Source organism: Dromiciops gliroides, chromosome 1 (genome assembly GCF_019393635.1).
Source record: "Dromiciops gliroides isolate mDroGli1 chromosome 1, mDroGli1.pri, whole genome shotgun sequence".
NCBI lineage: Eukaryota > Metazoa > Chordata > Mammalia > Microbiotheria > Microbiotheriidae > Dromiciops > Dromiciops gliroides.
In genome coordinates this window covers 671,339,816-671,363,150 of record NC_057861.1, presented here as the reverse complement: position 1 = coordinate 671,363,150, position 23,335 = coordinate 671,339,816, and the positions used below count along the sequence as shown (strand labels likewise).

The following is a 23,335-nucleotide window of genomic DNA, read 5'->3' as shown; positions in this document are numbered from 1 at the left end:
GCCAACAATCCTCTCCACAGGTGTCAAAATAATTTTTTCTATGACAGAGTCCACTCTTCCCGCTTGAAAATCTTCAGTGGTTCGCTATTATTCCTATAATAAAATAGGAGCTCAGCCTGACTCTTCAAAGTTTTAACACGGTGGCTCCAATTTACCTTTCCAGGCTTATTTCATGTTACTTGCCTCCTTCATGGAATCTAAATTCCAACTGACCAAACAATCAATCAATGAGCTTTACTCTCAGAACCAAGGCTTGTTGTCCCGACTTCGGAGCCTCCACGCCCGGGATGCTCTCCAGCTCATCTCTGCCTCCCAAGAATCCTTCCTTTCCTCTAAGCCTTAGTTCTCTGGTCCCTCTACCGCCCCACCCCCCGTTCCCCCTCCCCCGCCCCCTCCTTAGCCCGCCCCGCCTCCCCTGTTTTCTGCCCGAGAACCAAAATCTTCCAGTCTTCCTAGAGAGAGGAGAGAAGAGACCTGGAGAGCGGGAGGAACGTGGAGCGAGGTGAGGGGTACGTACGGACTTCTTGCAGCCCGACTGAAGCGCCCAACGCTCCCAGGGGCTGAGTGCGTGCAGAGGCTGGGGGCTCCCGGGCTATGAGGGTCTTAGCCCAGGGGCAGGGGGAAGGGAGAGGACGGGGGCTGGGTAGGAAGAGGCTGCTTTTCCTTCCTTCTCTGTTCTGCCGGGGTCGGGGCTGGGGTGGGATGGTGTCGCAGGGGATGGGGATGAGGGGGTTGCCCTAGGAGCTGGGAAGGGGGGGGGAGGGGCGTCCCAGGGACTGGGGGTGAGGGTTTTTTTTTTCCAGTTCTCCCTCTCTCTCATAGACATCTTAAACTCTGCACATCCAAAACCGAACTCATTTCTCTTTCTCCCTAATCCCTACCCTGCCCCCCTCAAATTCCTTATTACTCTAATGGGCAATGCCATCCTCCCAGTCCCCCAGGCTCCCAACCTAGGTGTCAACCTGTCATCCTTAACTCCTCACCATCCCTCACCTACCATATCCGAGCTGTTGCTAGGGCCTGTTGCTTTCACCTTAGCAACATCTTTATATATATGCGCCCCCTTCTCGCCTTTGGCACTGCCACCACTCTGGATTGTTTCAGTAGCCTGCCGGTGAGTCAGCCTGCCTCAGGCCGCTCCCTACTTCAATCCCTCCTCCAATCAGCTACTAAGGTGATTTTCCCGAAGTGCAGGTCTGATCGTGTCACACCCCGCTCCTCTCCATCTCCTCCCCACTCCATAAAATCCACTGGCTTTCTGTCACCTGGAGCAAATGCAAAAATGCTCTTTCTGGCAGTCAAAGCCCTCCATAACCTAACCTTCTCCTACCTTTCCATAATCACTCCGTGTCTTTGCTTTTGGAATTTTCTCTGGTCTTTCCAAGCCTGGAATGCTCTCCCTCCTAAATCCCAGCTGCTGACTTCCCTGGATTCTTTTAGGTTCCTGTTAAAATCCTGTCTTCTGCAGTAAGCCTTTCCCAATGCTCCTAAATTAGATTGTGAGCTCCTGGAGAGCAGGGACTATCTTTTGCCTTTCCATCCCCAGCACTTAGTAAGTGCCTAGCATATAGCAAGTGTTTAATAAATGCTTATTGACTGATTCTCCTCACTCCCTCCCCACCCCCCATATCCATCCTTCTCTTCTTCTCTCCTTGTCCTCCTGCTCCTTCCTTTCTGTTCCTGCTTATGGTGGACCAGGGTCAGAGTTTAGATAGATAGAAAGACAAACAGGCCAACAGAGTCACACAAAGTTCATAAATTGGGGAAGATCTAGACTAGAGCCTCTCAAAGTGTGATATCAAAGTGAGACCCTTTCAGGGGGTCCACAAAGTCAAAACTTTTCTTTTTTAATGTCTAAATTACTGTTTTTATTCAGCAAAATCTACCTTTCCCCTTCTCATTGAGAATGAAACTATTTTTGTAATAATATTAAGATGTATTACTAGTAACTAATTTCTAATCAATCAAATATTGATAGGTACAACTCATACACAAAATCTTTGGGGGGGTGGGTCTCAGTAATTTTGAAGAGCATAAAGGGTTCCCGAGACCAAAAAATTTGAGAAAGACTGATTGAGAGCAAGGTAGAATTTGAGAGATCAAAAAGGATTACAGGAATTTCACCCTCACCCCCACCCGTCAATAAAAGAAGGCTTAAAAAATATATTCAAAGCACAATTGATTACAAATCAAGAATTTTTTAAAGCTCAGTGCCAAGCATGGTGTTCAGGGATACAAATACAAAAGTACTCACAAGGAGCTTACTTTCTGTTGATGGGGACAAGAAATTTTAGGATAAACTCTTAGTAATCTCATGGGCTCCCATGGGTTTAATTATCATCTTTATGCAGATGACTCAGATCTGTATAACTAGCCCTAGTCTTTTACCTGTGTTTCAGCTCTCATTACTAGTCGCCTACTGGACATTTCTTAGTTATTTATTTTTAGAAGCATTTAATATCTCTTCCTTCCACTTCCCCCTCAGTGAACAATTTAAAACCTGAAAAACAAAATCCATAACAAATGTGCATAATATAGGAAAACATACACCCACCTTGGCCATGTCCAAAAATGTATGTTTCATATTCTGCATTTTAAGCCCCTCACTTTCCTGGCCAGAGATGAGTGCTGTGTTTTATCTTCAGTCCTCTGGACTCTGCTTATCACTTGCACTGACAGAGTTCTGAAGTCTTTTAAAGTTGTTTTTGTCTATGTTGTCATTATTTAAATTGTTTTCCTAATTCTGTTCACTTCATTCTGCATCATTTCATAGAGGTTTTCTCAGTTTACTCTGAAACTGTCCACTTTGTAATTTTTTATGGCACAATAATACTCCATTGTATTCATAGAACATAATCTAACTATTCCCCAGAGGTGTGTTTCCCCTTAGTTTCCAGTTTGGGGTTACTATGAAAAGAGCTGATATAACTGTAGCTCCTGAGCCCCAGAAAATCAATCACAACAGCACCCTTGACTCTTTAAAAAATAATTTATTTTCCCCTAATTACATGTTAAAACAATTTTTAACATTAAAAAAGTTTTTAGTCCCAAATTCTATCCTTTCCTCCCTCTCTCCTCCCCTCCTCCTCTCTCCCTGAGATGGTTAGCAATCAGATGTAGCTATAACACCATTAACTCTCTTTTGGGGGGGGGCAGGGCAATGAGGGTTAAGTGACTTTCCTAGGGTCACACAGTTAGTAAGTGTCAAGTGTTTGAGGCCATATTTGAACCCAGCTCCTCCTGAATCCAGGGCTGGTGCTTTATCCACTGCACCACCTAGCTGCGCTGCTTGCTTCTTGGCCTTTTTATAAAAGGTCTAAACATATCTCAGATTGTGAGCTGAGAATTACCTGGATGTTTCCACTCTAGATCTCTCCATGGAGTTTTCCAATCCTCTTAAGGAGAGGATAAAGTATAACTATGTATCAAAGCTTAGATTTTTTTACTTCCTGTTCTTTGGTTTAAAAAAAAAAAGCCTTGCACCCCCTCCTCTAGGCTCCTTTACCTTCCTCTGAGCCTTCTTTCCAGAGTCTCCCTGAGCATTCCACTTCTTTCTTGCCCTTCCCTCTGAAGGAACAGGGATCAGATGAGGTTGTGGGATAAAGCACTGTGATGCCATGCTTTAGCCTGTCCCTTTTTTCTCCTCCTGAACAGCATATCCATTTTCTAAACCTCTTACGATTTCTAAGTTGCAGCAAGCATCGAGGAATCTGCAGGAAGCTCAAGACAGAGGTCAGAGAGATTGCTCCGTGCTGGTGAGTGAGGAAAACTCTTCAAGTTTTCCCCTTTTCTTTGAGGCATTGAGTATTTTAGAAAGAGAAAAGGGCATGGAGCTGACCCATGGGTTCATATCCCAGCTCTGACAATTACTTGCTGTGTTTCTTTAGGCAACTATCAAGCCTTGGTTATTTAATTGTAAAATGGGAATCATAGTACTTTTTATTTTTTGTGGGGCAATGAGGATTAAGTGACTTGCCCAGGGTCACACAGCTAGTAAGTGTCAAGTGTCTGAGGCTGGATTTGAACTCAGGTCCTCCTGAATTCAGGGCCAGTACTTTACCTGATTTGCCACCTAGCTGCCTCATAGTACTTTCACCAACCATGTCTCATCGTTGCTGTGGAAAAAATTACTTTAAGGGTTACAAAGCATAATAGGAACTATTCTTTTTCATTTTGCTAAAATCATCCATAGATTGAAAATCATAAGAACTGATACTTAAAAAATATGAACTGATACTTGAGAAATAGCTAACTAAATCAAGAAGAAAGTCAAACCATAGGGTTCCTATTTTCATGGCAATTGAGTCCTGTCACCCAAGTAAGCATGGCACCCTGGCATAGTGCCAACAAAAAATTAAACTCAGCCTCCTTTTTTACTTTAAATCCCATATTGTCCTTATTAGATATTTGTACAGTGACTGGGAACATTCTCATGTTCTATTAACTCAGCTTTTGGGTGAGTAGTGGGTCTTCTTGTCTTCCATATTGTAGAAGTCCTGGGTTCATATACCGGCTCTGCCACTTATAAGATATATGATTGTGGGCAAGCCACTTCTACTATCTGATCCTTAGTTTTCCTTGAGTAGAAAGATCTAAATAATCCTTGTATCATCGGTCTTACAGGATTGTTGTGTAGAAAGCACTTTGTGACTTTAAACTGCTTTTTAAAATGGAGTTATTGGGGCAGCTAGGTGGCGAAGTGGATAGAGCACTGGCCCTGGAGTCAGGAGTACCTGGGTTCAAATCCAGTCTCAGACACTTAACACTTACTAGCTGTGTGACCCTGGGCAAGTCACTTAACCCCAATTGCCTCACTAAAAAAAAATGGAGTTATTATGCTTAGCATTCCCTTCATCCCTGTTTCACATCACTTTATCAATCAATTAGCATTTGTTAATTGTTTACTGTATCAGGCATTGTGCTCAATGCTGGAGATTGTAAGGGGCTAAAATTCTAGCTATGATGTCTAAAATCTAATGAGCGGTCGCCTTAAATGAGAAAATGTATAGCACCAATCTTTGGGCATTAAGTATTTATTAAAGTATATTAGGGGTTAGTAAAGAGAAATACATAGATCAAGCATGAAACTACAGGTGGTTCTATAGATGTAACTTCTGGATGCTGGGCAAATTCCAGACCCTAAAGTCACATGGTTTCTAAATCACATGCTTGGGGGCGGCTAGGGTAGCACAGTGGAGAAAGCACTGGCCCTGGATTTAGGAGTACCTGAGTTCAAATCTGGCCTCAGACACTTGACACTTACTAGCTGTGACCCTGGGCAAGTCACTTAACCCCCATTGCCCCGCCAAAAAAAAAAATCACATGCTTTCTCCTTATGGTAGAGCTTCCCTGCAATATCTTTCCCAGCAGGGGGTGTCATTCCAATTCTCACAAGATAAAAGACAAAATTCTATCAGTCCTTTCCCTAAAGGAGTTTGCATTTAATGGGTAAGATAACATGTATACATAGAGATCAACAGAGAGAAAACAATGCATACATAGAGATATACAAATAGAGAATAGACACAAGGAATCTTTAGATGGGAGGGCAATACAGCTGGGCAAGCAGGCAAGGAGAGTCACTGAGAAAGGACCCCTGTTGGAGGGAGTGCTTAGCTGCTCCTTGAAGGAAACCAGAGATTCTAAAAGCCAGAGATAGGGATGGAAAGCATACCATGAGTGGGGGACAGCCAGTGTAAAGGCATGGACACTAGAGATGGAGGAGCAAATAGGCCAGTGTGACTGGATCAGAATCAAGGGAAGTAATGTGAGGACTGGTAGGAAGGGACCAGGTTGTGAAGTGCTTTAAATGCCAAAGGAGTTTATATTTTATCCTAGAAGTGATAGGGAGCCTCTGGAGTTTTTTGAGTAGGGGGTTGATATGGTCAGACCCACTCTTTAGGAGAATGTATTGGAATGGGGAGGCCAAATGAGAGGTCATTATTATAGTCCTAGGGAAAGGTTATGAAGGTGTGAATGAGGGTGGCAGCTATATTAATGCAGAGAAAGAGATGTATGAGAGATAGTGGGGGAAATTAAAGATTAACTATTTGGCAACTCATTAGCTATGTAGAGTGAGGCACTGAGGATGAGTATGTGTGAATGGAAGGCTAGTGGTTCTCTTAAGAGTTCCAAAGAAGTTCAGAAGAGGGGTGGAGTTTTGGACATGTTGAATTTGGGATCTGTAGGGGTCAAATTTAATATGTGGAGAGTTAATTGGGTGGCTTGCCGTAATATTGGGGTTCAGAAAATAATGAGGGACCTCTAGGTCCAAAGTTTCCTCTTTTCCAAACTGCCTTTTTTTTAGTTATTTCTCCCAGGCTAATAAGAAAGGAGATTAACAGCCTCTTTTCCACAAACAAATCAGGTTTTATTAATGGGAATAAAAGATATAACAAAGGTGAAGTTAATAAAGCCAGTGACAAGGGAATAGGGGAAGAGAAAAATGGATAAGCTTCCTGGCCCTAGCAAAGACTGTCTCAATCCCCAAACTTGCTTCCAGCTCAGCTAATTCAAAGAGCTGGCCTTGTTTCTATTAACTCACTACCTGGGGTCCATAGTCTCTATGGGAGTCAGCTGTGCAGCCCCTCTCCAGCCCTCTCTTGGAAGCTCACCAACAAGAAAGAGAGATGTCCTCTGAGCGAGCTTTCCCTTTCCGTTTTCTACTTTTTCTCTCCCTCCCCTAAAAGGGAGGTCCTTCCAGTTGCACTGCTGAGAGTGATCCCCCTGCTGACGTCAGCAGTATATGTCACTCAGGCCAGGCCAGGTGTGGCCTATATCTAATCATCCCAAGTAGGTACTTAGTCTGTTTCTCAAACAATACTAAATCAATCAGGTGGGACCCCTGGCCATCTGCCAAATTCCATTATTTTTATCACAGATCCATATGGGATATCTAATTCTAAGTTCTAATAGGCTATTTGTGATGTGGGACTAAAACTCAAGAGAGAGACTAGACCTGAATATAAAGATTTGAAAATCATCTGAATTTAGATGATAATTGAATTCCTTTTTTTTTTTTTTTTGCAGGGTAATGGGGGTTAAGTGACTTGCCCAGAGTCATACAACTAGTAAGTCTCAAGTGTCTGAAGCCGGATTTGAACTCAGGTACTCCTGAATTCAGGGCCGGTGCTTTATCCACTGCGCCACCTAGCTGCTCCGATAATTGAATTCCTGGGAGCTGATGAGGTCACCATGTGAAAAGAGTATAGGGAGAAAAGAGAAGAGGGCCTAGGATAGAACCTTGGGTATACCCACATTTTGTGCACATTCCATGAATAGTGATTTGGTGAAGGAGATTGGGAACAATCAGAGAGGTAGGAGGAAAACCAAAAGGGAGAAATAAATAACTTGGAAAGATGTAAGAAGGACCAGTGATAAATCATGCTACATACTTCTTGACAGAGAGGTGATAGAAACAGGTTACAAAATGAAGCATATATATTTTTGGTTTTTACATCAGTCACTTTTTTTTTTTGGTGAGGTAATTGGGGTTAAGTAACTTGCCCAGGGTCACACAGCTAGTAAGTGTTAAGTGTCTGAGGTCAGATTTGAACTCAGGTCCTCCTGAATCCAGGGCTGGTGCTCTATCGACTGCGCCACCTAGCTGCCCCTCATATATTTTTTTGGACATGACCAATGTGAGAATTTGTTTTTTCTGACTATTCCTATTTGTTATAAGATTTTTATTTTTTATTGCTTCCCCCAGGTGGGGAAAGGAGGTGGGAGGAAGAACAAATAGATCTTTGTAAATAGAAAAAAATTAAACTTAAAAAAAAAAGACCTAGGTTTGAATCCTATCTTACACACTGAGTAGTTGTATGATGCTGGGCAAGTTATTTCAGCTTCCTGGACCTAACTTTCCTCATCTATAAAATGGGAAGGTTGAACTGAATGACCTCTAAGGTCCCTTCTGACTCTAAATTTATGATTTGTGATCCTATGAAATGAAAACTTTTTTTCAAGAAAGAAAATTAATTCTAAGAGTAGAGAATTTAGAACAAATGACAGGAGATGTTTCCAGAACAGATTCCTTTTTTTTTCCAAAACAGATTCTTTTAAAAATCAAATGAAGTTGATTGGCAAATGCTCGAACTGTGGTACATGAATGTAATGGAATATTACTGAGTCATAAGAAATTACATATGTGATATATAATAAGAAATAATTATGTGATATGTAATAAGAAATTACATATGTGATATGTAATAGCTATATAATTACATATGTGAAGAATTTAGAGAAACTTAAGGAGACTTATAGCAACTGAAGACAAATGAGGTAATAAAAACCAAGAAAACAATATACACAATAAAGATGTATTTTTGAAAAAAACATTATAACATCCCCCTGAATAGCACACTATAGGAAATGATATGGGGAAATTTCACAGACACATTGCAAACACAGCACAGATAAAGAGTATCCATAAAATACCACCAGGAGGAAACTCCTAGTTTAACTCACCAAGAAATGTAATAATTAGCTTTTAGAATTACATTAAACAGTATGATATTATGTGCAGCCAAGACAAAAATCCTTTCCCATTTCAAGGAAAGTCATCCAGAATCCCAGGTATTAATTATTTATGAGACACCAAGAGAAAAATGGTAATAAAATATTAAAAAAGAAAAGCATATTAGATCATACCTTCAAATAAGTTATGAGCTTAATCATCAATGACAAAAATCGAACATTTAGTAAAAGAAGAATTTGAATAATTTCTTCAAAAGGAGCTAGAGGTGAATGGATATACAAAATAATCATAAACAAGTTAAAAATAAACCCATCAACAAGTCAGATAGCAGTAAGAGATTAAAAAGTGAAAGTAATTTTATAGGCCTAGATAAAGCTAGATATGTAGGCTTTTTTTCTTTAAAAAATGACAGTGGTGGTGGGGGAGAAATAGGGAGATGACAGGAGAGTTAAGAACAGAAGAAGGAAGAAGGATAAGCAGGCAAGATGGAGACCTTTTATTGGCAACAAACATTTCTTGGAAGAGGACATTATATATCTATGTTTTTGAAATTAATAGAATTGATGGGGTAGGAGGAAAGGTAGAAAAGGGAGGATTAGGTACTACATGCTAATCTGAATGTAGTAAAAAGAGACAGTGAAAAAAAATAATACAAATAAGCTCCAGGAACTTCAGCTGGGTCGAGATAATAGAGGATGTTGAGGAAGGGTGAGTGTGAGGAGACTAGGATCAAATTAATGGCAAGAATCAAAACAAACCACAGAAACCTACTCTGACTATAAAGGAAGAGGGAAACTATAAGAGTTAGATGGAAAGAAATGAAGGTTTATCAATTATAGTGAAATAGAAATGGATTAAACACACCAATGAAAATGAAAGATAAGCAAGGTATAAATGCAAACCACAAACCTCATACATTTATTGCATGTAATAAACATTTTTATAGCATATAGATACACTTAGAATGAAATTATGGGAGTGGAGTAAACTATGTTTCAGGAAACTTCAAAAAGCAGGAATTATAATCATGATGTCAGGTTTGGCAGCAATAAAGTTCGATAAAGAGAAGTGAGTAATATTACACATAAAACAGTGAAGAAATATTAAATATGTATATGTGCATACATACCAAATGGTACAGAATGTGAATCCTTAAAAATTGGATGAATTATAAAGACATTAATAAGAACATAATAATAGTAGTAAATTTTAATACTAATCTTCCTTTTTCAGCACTAGATAATTCCAACAGAAAGATAAAGGGACATACAGAATTAACGCAATGGGGGAAAATTAGATTTGAATGACATGGAAATTTCTGAGTATCCTCAATCTCGTGCTAAGCCTTAGGAATACAAAAAGAGGCAAAAGAAAGTCTTTGCGCTTAAGGAGCTCACCAGTGAATCAGAGAGACAACAAACAAGCTACATACAGGATAAATAGGAAATAACCAAGGGAAGACTCTAGAATTAGGAGAGATTGGGAAAGGCTTCCTGTAGGGGATGAGTTTTTAGCTGGGACCTGAAAGAAACTAAGTGTGTATCAACAATTTGTGTTTCCTCCTTTGATTACACCTGTTCAATACTTTTGTTTTCTTTTTTCTTTTTGTGGGGCAATGAAGGTTAAGTAACTTGCCCAGGGTCACACAGCTAGTAAGTGTCAAGTGTCTGAGGCTGGATTTGAACTCAGGTCCTCCTGAATCCAGGGCCAGTGCTTTATCCACTGCACCACCTAGCTGCCTGTGTTCAATACTTTTTGAATAACGGAGTTTACTCTTGTAAATATGTGTCAGTATAGATTTTTATCACAATATTTGCTGCAAAGATTTCTCTACTTTTTTTCACATTTTCTTCTATTTTTTCATTCTTTTGATTCTGCTTGACTGATTCCTAGTGTCTCATGGATTCTTTATCTTCCAACTGTTCGATTTTAATTTTAAAGGCATTGTTTTCTTCACTGAAATTATGCACCTTTTTTTCCATTTGTCCAAATTAATTTTTAAGGCATTGTTTTCTTCACTGAGATTATGCACCTTTTTTTCCATTTGGCCAGATGAATTTTTTAAGGCATTGTTTTCTTCAATGAGATCATGCACCTTTTTTTCCATTTGGCCAAATGAGTTTTTTAAAGCATTGTTTTCTTCAGTGAAATTATGCACCTTTTTTTCCATTTGGCCAGATGAATTTTTTAAGGAATTGTTTTCTGCAGTCAATCTTTGTGCTTCCTTTTCCAAGCTACTGATTCTTTTTTTCATAGTTTTCTTATTTTGCTTTCATTTCTCTCCCCATTTTTTCTTCTACCTCTCTCAATTGATTTTTAAAATCCTTTTCGAGCTCTTCCAGGAAGGCTTTTTGTTCTTGAGACCAATTCACCTTCCCTCGTGAGGTTTCACATGTAGGCAATTTGAGGGTATTGTCCTCATCTGAGTTTGTGTTTGCCTCTTCCCTGTTGATACAGAAACTCTCAATGGAGGGCTCTTTTTTGCTTCTTACTCATTATTGCAGCTTATTTATTGATTTTTAAAGTTGAGGTCTGCTCTGGGGGCACAGGGTTCCTGTTTTGAGCTTCTCGTGCTGTGTTGCCGGCTTTTTACACTGAGGCCTTTATGGTGTGTGCAGTTCCCCCACCCTGCACTTCCTGAGCACACTAGGATCAGTGGGCCTAGTCACACCTATCCTGTTTGTGACCTTCCAGCTGGCAACTTGCCCTCTCGGCTGGTGCAGGTAGGTTTTTCCACTGTTCTGCTGGGCCACCAGATTTTTGAGCCAGGATCCAGGGGCCTCAGTTATTCGGCTGTGGCCTGCAGCTTCCTGCTGACTTGCCCCAACCCCCTTGGCACTGGGTTGCTGCCCTGCGTTGTGCCTCCCTTTTTCCCGAGTCAGACCGACCTTTCCTGAAGTCTTCTAAATTATCTCTGGTTGGAAGACTGTGTCTCTCTGTCTCTTTGCAGGTTCTATAGTTTCAGAATCCATCCAGAGGCTTGATTTAATGTTCTTTTTGAGGGAACAGAAGGAGAGCTCAGGCAGCTTGCTGATTCCTCTCCGCCATCTTGGCTCCATGCTCGATGTCTCTCTACTTTTTTTGATGCCTGACTTGTTATTGTACAAAATTATTTTTAAAAACATAGAGTTCAGCTATTTTGTTTCTTATAATTTCTTCCACTCAAATACATAGAAATTTTCCATATCTCTACAATTGTGATAAATTTATCATCCCCTCTTCTTCTAAATTATATATACATATGCTATATATACACATATACATATATGTATGTACACACACACATATAATATACAAATATCTCTATCTATAATGCCATCTGGAACTTAAATGTGATTTATGGTAGGACATGTGAATATAACTCTAGTTTTGCCTAAATTAGTATTCAGTTTTTCCAGAAATTTTTATTGAATGATTTTTTCCCATTGTTTTGTCCATGATAGTTTTTTACTTTCTTACCTCTTAAAGGTCTTTTAAAAAAATGAAGGTCATGCACTCCTATTATAATAAGATACTTTAGTATTACTTGATATTTTTTCCATTCCTCAACACAGAACAAATGCCTTTTCTCGATTTTTTTTTGTTTCAGATGGTAAAGCCAAATTTGAGTAAGAGAAGTTGATAACTATAAAGCAAGAAATTTCTGAAGAATCACCAGCAGCATACTTACAAAGTGTCCAGAGCAATGTTTCTGATCAACCTGAGGTTACAGCATCTTGTAAACAGAAGGCTGGGTGGAAGAGACAGTGGGGAAACCCCACACTGGAAAGAATGAAGGTAGAGGAAGGAGATTTTGAATACAAGGTAATCAAGGAAACAAAAACCACCACAGAGGAAACAGATGAGAATTTGGGAGAACATGTTAGCTCAAGCCTTAGTATTCATCAGAGCTTTCCTAAACAAGAGGAAATTCATAAATATGATGAACACTTGGAACAGAATGAGGAGAGAGTTGATAAATGTAATGATGATGGGAAAGCTTCTAGTCTTATGCCAGGGTTTAGTCAAAATCAGATAACTGAACAAAATTTTTCATCAAAGAATGAACAACCCCCCCCCCCCAAGGATATAATGATGGTGGGAATGACCTTGGTGGGATTTCCCACTCCCTTATTCATCAGATGATATGCACTGATAAAAAATCTATACTCACATAATGAGTGTGGGGGAACTTTCAGTCACATGGCAATTTTTAGTCCACCTGTGAATATCCAAGCTAGGCCAAATTACTATGAATGTAAACAGTGTGGTAAAACTTTTACAAGAAAAGGAAACCTTATTGATCATCAGAGAATTCATACTGGAGAGAGACCCTATAGATGTAATGAGTGTGACAAATCATTTTCAAGAAGCAAATCCCTTGTTCAACATCAGAAAGTTCACATGAAGGAAGGATTGTTTGCATGTAAAGAGTGTGGCAAATCATTCAGAATGAACAGAAGCCTTGTTTCTCACCAGAGAATTCACAATGGGGCAAAGGTGTATGAATGTAAAGATTGTGGGAAAACTTACAAGAAATAGAACCCTTGTTTTTCACCAGAGAAGTCATACTAGAGAGAAGGAAAAACATGAATGTGAAGTGTGTGGGAAAACTTTTACCAGAAGTAGAAGCCTTACTGAACATGTGAGAATTCACACTGGTGAGAAACCCTACACATGTAATCAATGTGGGAAAGCTTTCATTCATAAGTCAAATGTTTTAGTACATCATAGAACTCATAGCAGAAAAAAACCCATATACATGTCAGGTATGTGGGGAAGCCTTTATGTGGAACTCAGGCTTTTCTCGACATCTGTTAACCCATACTGAGGAGGAATATGATGATTTTGTTGCAAGCTCATGCATTAGTCCTTGGGTCAGCTAGTATGGCTTTGTGGCTGGTAGCATGGGGACCGGTGGGGGGGGGGCGGGAAATGAGAAAAGTCTTACCTGAAAAGTGGGAATGTGTTTGGTGATTGGTCTGATGTCCTGCTACTGTGGGTGGCCACTCCACTAGGAAGGACTGAGAAGAGTAAACTATGAAAGAAGATGATGGTGGCAAATTCTTCATCAGCTCTCACGGGGTTGGGTCTTCAAGCTTGATAATTTAAACCTACTCCAAGTTTTGCCAGATCTCTAAAGAACTTGGATTACTTTCAAAACAGCCTCAAAGGATTGAATAGTGAGATGGTCAAAAGAGATTGGCCTTCTGATTGAGAAAATTCAGAAGCACTAGTGCTTATTAAATTAATTATTTTTTTTCTTAGTGAGGTAAATTGGGGTTAAGTGACTTGCCCAGGGTCACACAGCTAGTAAGTGTTAAATGTCTGAGGCCAGATTTGAATTCAGGTCCTCCTGACTCCAGGGCCAGTGCTCTATCCACTGCGCCACCTAGCTGCCCCTGTGCTTATTAAATTAAGAAAGAGGGGGGATAGCAGAACATAACAGATCCACATCCCTCAGTTGGTTTTCAGCTCCAGTCTCTGTCCTTAAAAATGACCTGCTTGCTGGCAGAAGCAAGTCATTCCTCTCCACCTTGCCCCAGCTCTGTGGGGGTGGGGGTGAGGCAGTTCAGCAACTTCCGTGCTTTGGAAATCTGCATCTCTGACCCTGTTCCTGGTAGGGTGACAGCCATGATTTCATATCTATGACTACTAAGTGCCCTCAAAATAAAAAATTGTCATTTTATTATATTGGATTGACTTACCCATGAGCAATTAATATTTTTCCGGTTGTTTAAATCTGATTTTGTGTGAAAAGTGTTTTGTAATTGTGTTCACATAGTTCCTGGATTTGTCTTGACAGACACCCAAGTGTTTCATATTGTCTACTGTTATTTTATTTTTATTTTTTTCCCCATTATTTTAAATGGAATTTCTCTTTATATATCTCACTGCCAGACTTTGTTGTTAATAAATAGAAATGTTGATAATTTATGCAGGTTTATTCTATATGCTACAACTTTGCTAAAGTTGTTACTTATTTCAATTAGTTTCTTAGCTGATTATCCTCCACTAGCATAGTAATACTGTCTATTTACTCCTGTAACTCATTTTAATTATCCTTTAAATATTTGGATGCTGTTTGTTGCACATACGCTACTTTTTTTTTTTAGAACGATGTAGTTTCCTTCCTTATCTCTTATAATTAGATCTATTTTTGCTTTTGCTTTGTCTGAGATCATGATTGCTACCCTCCCCTCCCTTTTTTACTTCAGTTGAAGCATAATAGATTCTGCTCCAGCCCCTTACCTTTACTCTGTGTGTGTCCTTCTATTTTAAATATGTTTCTTATAAAGAACATATTGTAGGATTCTGGTTTTTAATCCACTATACTATTGGCTTCCATTTTATAGGTGTTAATCCCATTCACAATCACAGTTATGATTACTATGTATTTCCCTCTATCCTATCTCCCCCCTGTTTATTTCTTTCTCTCTCTTTTTCTTTCTTCCTCTCTGCTCCCTCACCCTCATAAGTGTTTTGCTTCTGACCACTACCTCCCTCAATCTACCCTCTTTTCTTTTTCCCTTCCCCCCTTCTTTTATACCCATTTCCTTTTACTTCCCTATAGGACAAGATAGCTTTCTATTCCAAATCGAGTGTGTATATTATTCCATCTTTAAGCCAATTCAGATCAGAGCAAAGTTCAAGCATTGTCCTCTGTTCCCCCATCTTACCTTCCAGTGTAATAGCTCATTTGTACCTCTTTCATGTGAGATAATTTGCCTCATTCTACCCCTCCCTTATCCCTTATCCCAGTGCATCCCTCTTAGTCACCCATTAATTATTTTGGAGGGGAGTATCATCTCATCACAATTGCCCCATACTCACATTTGCACCTTCTATGTATACTCCTCCTAACTGCCCTAATAGTGATAAAGTTTTTAAGAGTTACAAGTATCATCTTCCTGTGTAGGAATGTAAACAGTTTAACCTTATTGAACCCCTTATGTTTTCTTTTTCCTGTTACCTTTTTACACTTCTCTTGAGCCTTGTATTTGAAAATCGATTTTCTATTTAGCCTTCTCATCAAGAATATTTGAAAGTTCTCTATTTCATTAAATATCCACTCCTCTCCCCCCCCCCCCCCAGGATTATACTGTTTCACTAGGTAGGTGATTCTTGGTTATAATCTTAGTTCCTGTTTTCTGCTCAGCCAATCATGGTGCCCCTTCAAATCAGTCAGCTAATATTAAGCACCTACAATGTTCTAGGCACTGCAAGGTGCACTTAGCACAGTGCCTAGCATATAGTAACCATTAATAAATAATAGCTAGCATTTATTTTGCACTTTAAAGTTTGCAACATGCTTAATAACATCTCATTTTATCCTCACAACAACCCTGAGAGATAGGCAATATTATATACCCATTTGACATAGAAACTGAGTTACATAGACTTGCCCAGGATGACATAACTAATAAGTGTTTGAGGCAAAATTTAAACTTGGCTTCCTAATTCTAATTCCAGTGCTCTATCCACTGTACTACTGAGCTGAATGCTGGTTGACTGATTGACTGACTGACTAGGGATACAAATACAAAGAATGAAATAATTCTTACTCTCCAGGGGCTATTACTTTTTATGATTCCAATTTTAAATAGCTTTTATTTTCGAGGCTGATAATTAAAATTTCATTTGTTTATAATACTGATAAAATGCAATGTTGTTCACTTTCTTCCTCTGTACACATTCAGGTATTTAGGATGCCTAGATTTCCACAGTAGCTTAAATGTTATTTTTAAACTGCTACTGCCTTGTCTACAAATTTGAATCCTCAATTTTTTTGTATTATTGCTATAGCTAGAATTTCTAGTACAATATTAAATAATGGTGATAATGGACATCCTTGCTTCACCCCTGATCTTATTGGGAAGGCATCTAGTTTATCCCCATTACAGATAATGCTTGCTCTTGGTTTTAGATAGATACTACTTTTCATTTTAAGAAAGACTCCATTTATTTCTATGCTTTCTAGTGTTTTTAATAGGAATGGGGGTTGTATTTTGTCAAAATCTTTTCCTGCATCTACTGATATAATCATATGATCTATTTTTCTTCTTTGTTTTCATACTGAAGGGAGAACTCCTTTCTCTGAGATAACCAAGTTACTAGAAATATTATTCAAGCCCTTTTACTGTTGCCATTAGGAAAGACCAGCCTGCAGTATGAGAAGAGATAATAGTTGCTTGTCTGTGACTGTTCCAAGTGGGAGCCTGTCTTGAAAACATTCTTGTTATACCTATCTTGAAGAACTCATATTTTTAGCGTACCGATCCAGATGGATCATAACAGACTAGAATAAGTGAAAAATCAAAAAGATGAAATGGTATAAAGTATTGCCCTAAGGTTAAAAAAATCAATTTTATTAACACATAGTGAGAAAGACATGGTTGTTATTTATGTATGTTAAGTCCTGAAGCTTTTTTCTTGGCATAGCTGCTAAATGAAAGCTAATGCAAAATCTTAGCCTAAATTACCTAGTATTCACTAACAAACACAATTAACTGAGAACTGATTAACTTCATCTAGTTTTGTTTCCCCAGACCAGTGAATTCCCTGGGCTGGCCAGACTTTGTCAATTCCAGCCCCTGATTACTTTCACTCTCAGCTTGGTATGTAAAAGAACTTAACCCTTGAAACCTTTGAAGTAACCAACTCCAAAGGCAGTCTTTTCACTTGTCTGTTTTTTGTTTGTACCCTTTGTAAACTCTGTTTTAGAAAACTGGGTAGACCCCAATTTTTGGATATTCTTTTTTTGGTTTTGTTTTGGGTTTTTTGGTGAGGCAATTGGGATTAAGCGACTTGCCCAGGGTCACACAGCTAGTAACTGTCAAGTGTCTGAGGTAGGATTTGAACTCAGGTCCTCCTGACTTCAGGGCCAGTACTCTATCCACTGCGACACCTAGCTGCGCCTCTTTGGATATTCTTAGCACCTTCTATGCAATACCATAAGATATAACTCCTCTGCCCCCATTAAAGACCTTCATTTTGTTATATTTATTGTTTTTATTAAATTTCAGGTTGACATATTTGGAGGTTTCACTGAGATTTGAAGACCCCTGCTAAGTTGAACCCCGTTTTTTGCTTCGCACACTTGGCACCAGCAGGAATCCTTTGTGTTCCAGCCTGGACTCAAACTCGGAGGTTCTGCCTGGGTAAGTGAGTCTCTCAAATCCAGAACTCATGGTTTTTTTCGCTTGAGTTCCTAGAGCTCTTTGATCTGGGGTCTGGCAAAACCCATGGGTAATTTGTGGTCTACTTTGGCATGTGCACCAAACTGGACCACTGCCAGTTATGTTTTCCAAGTATGGATCATGTCCTTGCAAATACTTGGAAAGTTGAAAAAATTTGACTAAGTCTGACCCACAAAACTGTTGGCCCAAGTGGAGCTCCTTTGACTGCAGTAAAATGGATTTTTTTTTTTTTTTTTTTTTTTGCGGCTTAATATTGATTTGGCTGGACCCAAGATAAAAAGCCCTGAGGGGGACTCATTCTTTTGATGGCATTGGGGGGGGGCAGTGCAATGAGGGTTAAGTGACTTGCCCAGGGTCACACAGCTAGTAAATGTCAAGTGTCTGAGGCTGGATTTGAACTCAGGTCCTCCTGAATCCAGGCCCACTGCTTTAACCACCGCGCCACCTAGCTGCCCCTTTTGATGGCATTTTGAATTGACTAAGAAGGAATCTGAATGGTCCTCCCCTCCAGAAAATACCCAGAATTTAAAGTTAGAAAAAAAGGGAACAGGAGAGTAAGATTTGTCTCCCTCAGAAAGAGGTCTCTAAATCAAAAGAGGAGAAAGAACAGACCGAAAAATCAGGTTGAGGTTCTATTTGAGGAAGTGAAACACCTTAAAGAGGCCCTAAAAATTACTCTTGAGAAACCAACCTCTTCAAGAGATCTCCTTCAAATTACCCTCCATTCACCTGAGGGTCCTCTGTCCCGTTTTCCCTTCAAAACCAAGGGAGCAGACAATACTAAAACATTTCAGGCATCTTTCACCCTTGGACTAAGGCTGAACTCCGAGCCATGGCCAAGGAGTTTCCTAAATTCTGAAAATCCTGTAAATTTTGCCCAAGAGTTTTCAATTACACTCTCCACCTACCAATCTGGCCTCTTTGATCTTTATTAGCTTGCCCAAACCCGTTTAAGGCCCTCGAGAGAGGCTCCCCACTGGTTTCAAACAGCTTGTTGGGGCACTCCCCTTGAGTATATAAGTTGCATAACAAGTGAAAAAGTGGGATCTGATGTATACCTCCGAGAAGCAGGAAAAACTGGGGAGGTTTTATTAGCAGCAATCCCTAAGGCTTTCCCTAAACCTGTGGATTAGAGAAAAATTCAGTCTTGCACCCAAAAAATAGGAGAGTCAGTTTTTGATTTTTATAACAGATTCTTGTCTACTTTCCAAGAGAACTCTGGTATCTCTCCTGAAAAGCTACAGTTTGCTTGTCCCCAGGTTAAGTTTTTAGGACATCTGATATCAACCAATAGTCTCAGCCTTGATCCTGCCAGACTGACTTCAGGGATGAACTTCCCCCATCCTTCAAGTAAGCAACAGCTTTGTGGTTTTCTGGGCCTTGTGACTACTGCAGGTTGTTGTGGAGCCCCTCCTTTTCCTTGTTAGCTCAGCCCCTTTATGATCTCCTTATCCTCATCCACTCCTCTGGAGCAAAGAGGATGGGGACCCTGACCACACTCAGGATCATGATTGTGTTAAAATTGTTGACTTTGGGGCTGCTAGGTGGCATAGTGGATAGAGCACCAGCCCTGGATTCAGGAGGACCTGAGTTCAAATCTCAGACACTTGACATTTACTAGCTGTGTGACCCTGGGCAAGTCACTTAACCCCAATTGCCTCACCGAAATTTTTGACTTTATTATTTTACTGCACCCCCCCATCCCCCTTCTCCCCCCATTAAGAAGATCTCCAAGAAACAGATAAAAATCCCAGATTATTCCTGGTACACTGATGGTTCCTGCCTCCGAAATGATTCTGGTGAATTAACTAGTGGATATGCTAGCACCACTACTGAAGAGATCATTGAATCGGGACCCCTTCCTTTGGCTTCTTCAGCACAATAAGCCAAACTTGAAGCTTTCGAATGAACAAGAGGAAAATGAGTGAACATTTACATGGCTAGCAGGTATGCTTTTGGGGTGGCACATGATTTTGGTATGTTAGAGAAATATTGAGGGTTCCTGACTTCCTCTGGCACTCCCATTAAGAATGGGGCACAAGACCCTGCTCCTTTTCTCTAAACATGGGCTGTTCTGAGGCCCCGGCTCTGAGGTAGGGATGGTGGTGGCTCCCGGGAAGGCCCCTACCCCAGCATTCCTAGCTTCTTGTCCTGTAGGGAGCTTCCCACCCCTCTCGCCCCACAGCGAATGGTGCTCTCCTTGGCCCTGCCTCCCCCTTCCCACCTCTGTCCAGCTGCAGTCTACTTCCTCAGACAGTGGCTGTTGTGGGCCTCCAGGCCAAGGAGACTTCTTTGTTCCTCTATGCCCCCTCCTCGCCCCACCAGCCAGAGGAAGGTCTCTGCCCCCTTCCCCTGGTCCCTCCAGCTGCCCGCAGGGACTTGGTCTTAAGTCTGCCCTCCCCAGAGGCAATGGGGAGCAGAGACTGCCAAGAGGGAAGGCAACCTGTTCAGTCTCATTCCCTTGCTGCTCCAACCCATAGCCTCTTCTCCATCCCCAGCCACGACTGAAGGCTTTAACTTTGCACACTTTAGGCCCCCGGTTGTGTTGTTGTGTATAAAATAAGCTGAATATAGCAAGTGGGTCTCCAAGGGGGGAAAAAAAAAGAATGGGGCACAAGTCCAGTGATTGCTTGACTCCCTTTTGCTACCAGCAGCAGTGGCTGTTATTTATTTATTTTTAGTGAGGCAATTGGGGTTAAGTGACTTGCCCAGGGTCACACAGCTAGTAAGTGTCAAGTGTCTGAGGCTGGATTTGAACTCAGGTCCTCCTGAATCCAGGGCCGGTGCTCTATCCACTGCACCACCTAGCTGCCCCAGCAGTGGCTGTTATTAAAGTGCCAGAACAATCCTGTGGAGATTCTTCCCATGCCCTAGGTAATGCCCTTGCTGACCTGCATGCCCAGGAGGCTGCTCAGAAGCCCCCAGTCCCTATTAGTCCAACTTCCTTTACATCTGCTGGGCCCACCCCCAAATTAACATCAACCCCAGCAGAGCTTGCTGCTGTCCAAGAGACCTTGTCCTCTCTCATCCAAGACAGGCCAAGTCGGGAAGGGTACAAAAAGAATAAAAACTCTGGGTTCTGACGTGGGCCAAATGAAGCTCAATCCCCCTTGACTCTCTGTGTCAGCCTATGATGGAATACTGCACTCTAAGTCACTGGACCACTGGACCCGGACAAGCTGCTTTGTTTGGGCCACAAATATTGGTGGGGGAAAATGAGAGAAACTGCACATGACATTTCTCTACAATGCAAAATCTGCCCCAAATACGATATTAGCAAGCCCCTAAGACCTGCTCCAGGGAAATTCCCTCGCCCCGAGGCCCCCTTTCAAGTCTAGCAGATTGATGTTATTCAGTTTCCGTCCTTCTCCAGTTCTAAGTTTGTATTAGTTAGGGTTTGCATGTTTTCCTGTTGGCTAGAAGTTTTTCTTTGCAGGCAAACCAGGGCAACAAATGTAGCCAAGTGCTTTTTAGAAAGGGTTTTTCCCACCTGGGGAATTCCTAAAGAAATTCCCAGTGACAGGGGTACTCATTTTACTGGTTCATCTGTCTCTCAATTGTTAGCTGTGTGGCCAGTGCTTCAACACTTACACTGTGCTTACCACTCCCGATCCTCTAGTCTGGCAGAGCATATGAATGAATTTATTAAGGTTCAGCTTGGCAAATTTATAGGTGATTTGGGTTTGTCATGGCCATCTCCTCGTTCTTCTGAACCTTAGAGCAACCTCTTTTTTGGTAAATATTCTCTTTCACCCTTTGAAATTATCGCTGGGCATCCTATATCTCTTCTTTCTCCCTCCAGCAACTCTCTCATTAAGGTCTCTCTTCTGTCTAACCGTAGAGGACTCACTCACACTCTTCATCACCTTAATCATCTTGTTTCTCAGTTATTTTCTAGAGACTCAATCTTAAATCAGCCTACCCTGCAGTTGGAACCTGCAGACTGGGTCTATTGGAAAAGGCACCTATGCAAGGATTCCCTTCAGCCCAGGTGGAAAGGTCTCTACCAAGTCTGGCTCACCACCCCCTCTGCTTCAAAACTGAAGGGAATTGGGGCAGCTAGGTGGCGCAGTGGATAAAGCATCGGCCCTGGATTCAGGAGGACCTGAGTTCAAATCCAGCCTCAGACACTTAACACTTACTAGCTGTGTGACCCTGGGCAAGTCATTTAACCCCAATTGCCTCACCAAAAAACAAACAAACAAAAAACGGAAGGGAGTTGATAGCTGGATACACCTATTGCATCTGAAGAAGGCTCCAATCTTGGATGGATGGCCCAGCACACTACCAGCAGTACCAAAATCTCTCTAACCCAGAAAAAGAAGCAGGTGACAGCAGGGGCAGACCACTTTTCCAAGACACTGGATGTGAGCTGAGAATACTGTGTTCCTTTCTCCAGCTTACGTTAATTTAAAACTTTTTGCAACCTATGTCCCTGTACCAGCTGCTGAATGTACCCTAGTTGCTATTCTTTCTGTATTATCTATTCCCATTAGCAAATTCTTTTTCACTCTTTAAAAAAATACATATTTTTGTATAGAGATATATAGATATAACCTATATCAGATTACCTGCTGTCTAGGGGAGGGGGGAGGGAGGGGAGGGAGGGAGAAAAATCTGAAATTGTAAAGCTTGTATAAACAAAAGTTGAGAACTATCTTTACATGTAACGGAAAAAATAAAATACCTTATACATTAAAAAAAAATACGTATTTTTATTTAAAGTTTTGAGTTCCAAATTTTATCCCTTTTTCCCTCCTTTGCCTTCCCCCTCCCTGAGCAATCAGATATAGCTTATACATGTGCAATTATGTAAAACATTGCCATGTTAGTCATTTTGTATAAGAAAACTTGAATAAAAGAAAAAATGAAAGAAAGTGAAAAATAGCATGTTTCAGGCTGTGTTCAATATCAGCTCTTTCTTTGGAGGTGGATCGTATGCTTCATCATTAGTCTTTGGGGTTGTCTTGGATCACTGTATTGCTGAGAATAGTTAAGTCATTTACAATTCTTCATCAAACAATAGTGCTGTCACTGTGCACAATGTTCTCCTGGTTCTGCTCACTTCACTATATGTCAGTTTATACAAGTCTTTCCAGGCCCTTCTGAAATCATCCTGCTCATCATTTCTTATAGCACGATAATATCTCATTACCATCATATACCACAACTTATTTAGCTATTCACCAATTAATGTGAATCCTCTTGATTTCCAATTCTTAGCCAACACAAAAAGAGCTGAAGCTGTATTGCTGGATCAAAGGGACAGCCCTTTGGGCATAGGAAGAGAACACATTTTATTGATCTTTATATCCCTAAAGTTCCTAGTCTAGTGTCTTTCACACAGTAGTTATTTGTTAATCATTTGCTTAATTGAATTGTTTGTTTTTGTCTGTTTATCTGTTTGGTTTTTTTCAGGGCAATGAGGGTTAAGTGACTTCCCCAAGGTCACACAGCTAGTAAGTGTCAAGTGTCTGAGTGCTTAATTGAATTGTTAACCCCAAGTAGTAGAAAAGGAAATTCCTGGTGAATCAAAGAGATGGGAAGAGGTGATTGATAATTAGCCAGTGTCTAGTACCTTGAGCCCCAGGCCTGTTTGGATAAATGGCCTTAAAAAAAAACAGAAAAAAACCCAACACCACCAAAAACTTATGGTCTAACCTGAAGAAAATACAAAATC

At 40.6% G+C, this 23,335-nt stretch overlaps 1 long non-coding RNA gene across 5 annotated transcripts; it reads left to right on the top strand.

The window, feature by feature from the left end:
- Positions 1–404: 404 nt before the first annotated feature.
- LOC122736426 lies at positions 405–21,698 on the top strand. Of its 5 annotated transcripts, none has more exons than XR_006354196.1 (7): positions 405–509; positions 3,690–3,755; positions 7,030–7,070; positions 12,066–12,280; positions 17,482–17,616; positions 19,379–19,602; positions 21,543–21,698. It is a non-coding gene; the product is annotated as an uncharacterized LOC122736426 (long non-coding RNA). The 5 variants fall into 5 exon arrangements; XR_006354199.1 differs by having other exon boundaries at positions 7,030–7,107; XR_006354198.1 differs by having other exon boundaries at positions 427–502.
- Positions 21,699–23,335: the final 1,637 nt, after the last annotated feature.